Below are 5,523 nucleotides of genomic sequence, written 5' to 3'. Positions count from 1 at the left end.
GTACACCACTTTTGCTTTTGTTGGAGAATTTGTAAGTAATGATTCTTCCACTTCTTCCAAAACCTATCCGATAAACATTGTACCATTTTCCAATGGGCTCGATACATATTGCTGGTGTCTTTGTCGACAACCATCTCTTCGACACAACCACTCTTCTGGGTCAACAACATAGACGGGCTTAACACTGTCGCATCTTGTGGGTCCGATGATAATGGTACTAGTGGGCGTGAATTTACTATGGCCATAAATTCAGCCATGAACGTTGTTAGTATTTCATTTGTTAACGTTCTGTGCTTACAATCCAAAAGGAGAGAGTCTAGGATTCTCCTGGTCACGCCTATCAATCGTTCCTATGCCCCTCCCATATGAGAGGCATGTGGAAGATTGAGTTTCCATTCTGCACCATTCTTCATTAAGTATGTCTGCAGGTGTTCATCGTTGATCGCCCCAACTAAATTAGTTCCTTGATCTTGAACTTTGCCTCTAATAGCAATGAATCGGCGTAGTGCGTTTATGAAGGATGATGTGCTGAGTTCTCCTACGACTTCAGTGTGATAGCCCTTGAAGATAGGCAAGTGAATAACACTCCCCAGCGCTTGCTTTGTGCAACACCACCTCTAGTTCTCCTAGCGGAAACTTGCCAGGGACCGAAGCAGTCTACACCAACTTGGCTAAATGGAGGTCCTGGTGTTAGTCGCTCTTCTGGAAGGTTTGCCATACGCTGAAAACTCAGCTTGCCTCTTAGTTTACGACAAATGACATATTCGTGTATGACAGACGACACTAGCCTTTTGCAGCCTGTTACCCAGTAACCGGCGTCTCTTATGGCAGCCTGCTCAGAGGCGTCACAATACACATGTACAGTTGAATCCACTACTTCTCTTCTTTTAATTTTGTGATAAGTTCTTGGTACACGCAATAACTCCAACTTCCGTAGATTTGCTTTCCATGACTCCCATTCATATTTAATGTGTGCAGGCAGTGGATCGTCCCAATCTGCTTTGAGTAGCATCATGTTACGGAACAGGACTCTTCCATGCACCAAAACCGGAGAAACAAATCCTAAGGGGTCGTATATACTATTAATGGTTGCTAGAATACCACGCTTTGTGAATGGTTTTTCTTCACAGTCAATATGGAAGGTGAAGACATCTTCACATTATCTCCACTGTAAGCCTAGACTTCTTTGGAGAGGAGCACCACCTACTTCCACATTGAAATCTCTGATGTCCTTTGCAATTTCTTCTCGATCAAATGCGTTTAGTACCTCTTGGCTGTTAGAAGCAATTTTATGTAGGCGTATTTTGCCACCATTCATTAAAGCAGCCTGCGTTCTTTTCACCAATGATATTGCAGTTTCATGATCCTCGCAAGATGTTAACCCATCATCTACATAGAAATTGATACTGACAAATTCTACATCAGGATCAGCATTTTTGATGAAGTCTCGTAGGTCATAGTTAGCAACAGTACTGCTGGAGAAAGTTTGTTTCCAAATACGTGCTTACACATCCTATACTCCACTAACGGTTTGTTAATGTCATTTTCTTCATGCCAGAAAAATCTTAAAAAGTTCCTGTGCTCCTCGGCCACTCCAAAACAATCACAGACAGCGACACCTTCCCTTCTGAAACGCATTAGTACCCCTACTAGTCCATTTGTCAAATCAGGGCCTTTGAGCAGTACCTTGTTCAATGACACTCCCTGAAAGGTGGCAGAGGAATCAAATACGCCTCGTATCTTATCCCTTTTCTTGGGATGATAAACACCGAAAAACGGTAGGTACCAGCATTCTTCATCCTTGTTGAGTGGTGGGGCCCTTTCCGCATGTCCGTTGTCCAAAACTCCTTTCATAAAGGTAATAAAGTGTTGCCTTTTGACGCAATCCTTGACAAGACTTTTATGCAGTATGCATGCCCTTTTCAATGCCTGTTCGCGGTTATTTGGTAGCCTTGGTCTACGTGATCTGAACGGTAATGGAGCTGTCCACATATTATTTGAACTTAGCTTTCCTTCAGTCTCCATGGTATTGACAAACTGCTTCTCTTCCCTAGATAAACGCATGGAATCCTCACCCTTGTTAAATAGCTCTTCCACTTTTATCTGGTTGGGACATGGGTCCAATGTTGAAGGCTTCCCATTGTTTTGTATAATGATACTCGTTCTGTATGTTCCAATGGAATTGGGCATGTGGGACCCTCCAAGGCAGGTTTCGCCGATGATTACCCAACCCAATCGCAGCCTTTGTGCGTACGGTGCGCCCGTCGGTCTAGAACATCATGTGCTTCGATGAAATCCCTTCTTATTAGCAGTGTGATAGAGCAGCGTTCATCCTGCTCTGGGATAAGGTGCGCTATACCATTTAAATGAGGGTGTTGCATGGCCACTGCTGGTGTCGGAATTTCTTCCCTTGCATCTGGAAGCTGATTACACTCATTGGTGGCAGGTCTAATTGGTCTGTGCCATCCAGATTACTAACAACGAATCCACTAGCATATCTGCCGTTTGCCTGCATTACTCCATTACAGGATGTGAGCGAATTATTTGTTTCTTGATATTGGACGTCAAATAGGTCAAGAAGCTTCTCCGAAATTAGCATATGTTCGGACAGTCACTGTTTTATCACGTTTGTGACTGACAACCACAGGAACAATCTTTGCGCATGATTTGCCCTTCACTGCTGTATCGTCTCCACATACTTGTGCGCAGGCAGTGGCAATATTATGCTGGCGAGTGGTATTTTCCTCAGCTGCCTGCTCCCCGCCTTGGTGTGACTGCATTGAGGTCACATGATCTGTACTGCTGCATTCCTCGCATTTTATTAGCACCTTGCAAGCTCTTCTGCGATGCGATGGATCTAGGCACCTGAAGCATAGGTTAAACTCTTTTAAATGCTGATATTTCTCTTGAGCAGATCCTGTCTTAAATTTCTTACACTCTTTTAATGTGTGCGAGTTTGAGTTATGTATAGGGCACATGGCTTTGTGCTCGGGTTGAGTGTTGGTTTTCCTAGTAGACACCCTATGCTCTCTGACTTGAGGCGTCTGTCCGGTTAGGGCTGGGTTGTTTCTAACTTTAGCTTGTTTTCTTATAAACTGGCAAAAGTGGCTGAATGGTGGGTAGATGACATCTTTTCGTTCTAGGCTGTGTTGGCAATGCTAATGCTTAACACTTGTTGTTTTGATTGGCCGGTCGTATACTTCATCAACAGGTCGATTTCTTCAGTGGGCAAGAGTTGGAGGTCCTCCAATTTACTCTTGAAACTATGTTTCCAAAAATTATACGTTTCTGGTTTGTTATCGAATGTGGGTAGGCTGGTCTTGATTATGTCCCGTTTGAACATGATTCTGCTTATATGAGAGGCTAACTGTAACTCCACTTTCTTTGAATCCTCTCTATTAGTGTTGACCTGGTAACCACCTCTTTCTTGCTGATCCAGAGGCTGGTCATCCAACTACTCATCATCAGCATCTTGAATCTCCGTCACATAATTTGATGTGCGGCCGTGCGGATCATCCACCGGTAACTCCAATAGTGAACCCACTGGGCTAGTATCAATACTATCCTCGTCGTATACGTGTAGTACAGATGCTCTGGCTTCAGTTGCGGCTAAGGCTTCCTGTACTTGAATATTATCTAGCTCCAGCTCTGCCTTCAGGGCATCCATTGCTTGTGCTCTTTTTTGGGCATATCGGAGGCGGGCTTCCGCTACAGCAGCATCTGCTCTGGGCTCAGCGGCAGTGAGAGAGATTGCCGATGAGTGCTTCGATGATCTAGACTTGATTGACATCTTAGTTTATTTACTGTACTGGCCCGACAATAAAAGACAATATTGAAATCCAGTCGTATAACCGTGTTCACTTTTCATTCGTTGAACATTTATTGGTAAATAAACTGTGCTGTCCTCTCAAGACGTATCCAATATTACTGGCTATATCCAAGATCACTGGCTATCCAGCGCAGAACATATGGTACCATAACTACCGTTTTAACTAGTTGAACTGAAAGCGCCCCAAAGAGGCCTCACTTCAAAAAACTCATTAAACAACAATGTTAAAGACATTACATATATTTATATATATTAATATATTTATTAATATATCTACAAATATATATATATTAATATATATATACAATATACAAATAAATATATTAATAAATATATTAATATTTATATATATAAATATATATATGTATAAATATATATATATATACAAATAAGTATATAAAAAATATATGAACTTATTAATATATATATATATAAATAAATATATAAATAATTACAGTATATAATATAAAACAATAATATATTACATATATAAATAAATATATATATAAATATATATACACAAATAAGTATATAAAAATAAATATATAAATAAATATATAAATAAATATATAATAAATATATACACAGGCCTATATATATATAAATGAATATACAAATAAATATATATATAAATATACAAATAAATATAAAAATATATAAATAAATATATAAATATACACACACACACACACAAAGCTCCCCGGTGGAAAAAAAAAAGGATTTAAAATGTATGGCTCGCTGGCTCCCGCATTGGCTCGTATGACTCACTGGCTCGCACTTTGTCTCACCGCTCTGCCTTGCCTCTATCTATGGGTCGCGAACACCATGTATCGGCTAACACCAATCTTCCTTCAGACGAGCGATCAATTTGTACCAAGGAGTCAGCCTTAAAATTAAAATAACCAACCTTACAAAAATGCGAGAACAAGATGTGCACATGATATAAATATTAACACATTTCATGCGGGGTATTCCAATGATTGATAATTATAAGCCTAACTTATTAAAAAGTACTCACCGTACACGACGGCTGCAATGCTCTAGTGTAAAGTGAAACCCACAATAACCCAAAATTATACCACGATAATTTCGTTCTAGCACGGGATCCACAACCGCATTGCTATTCTCCGCCTTACGTGCGGTCCTACCGTACGACCTAACGGCAGGCACGCACTGTGCCGTATTCCCTTGACGATTGACGCTGTATAGCAGCAGAGAAAAATTCGTCTGACTTCACAACGTTTATACCACCTCATTTGCATATTAGCTACCCATGTGTATATCGCATCGTATTTTAATACTATTGTATTGGACTGGCAAACTGATGATTTCGTGACACAATGTTCGGTACCTACATTCAGTACAACATGCCAGGTGGCTCTCCTTGGTTTTTTTTCTATACGTCTCGTACAACCAAGTAATATTAAGTTTATCCCATCTTTTCCCACTCTCATACGCCTTGCTCTTTTTATGCCGCTTTCACGCACCTCACTCAAGTTCCGTAATAGATATTACAGCAATTTCGGTATTTTTCAACCCAATGTTACTACATTTAGTTAATTATTTTCCTTTGTAATATTAAAACCCTAGATACTTACCAGTGTAATTTTGAAGATCCGAGTATTTGTAACTTCGTACAAGATACCATGGACGATTTTAATTGGACAAGAAAATCTGCATCAACACCTTCATCT

Source organism: Anneissia japonica, unplaced genomic scaffold (genome assembly GCF_011630105.1).
Source record: "Anneissia japonica isolate Jap-2015-1 unplaced genomic scaffold, ASM1163010v1 scaffold287869_len1821871_cov162, whole genome shotgun sequence".
NCBI classification, from domain to species: Eukaryota; Metazoa; Echinodermata; class Crinoidea; order Comatulida; family Comatulidae; genus Anneissia; species Anneissia japonica.
This window is presented reverse-complemented; position numbering follows the sequence as displayed.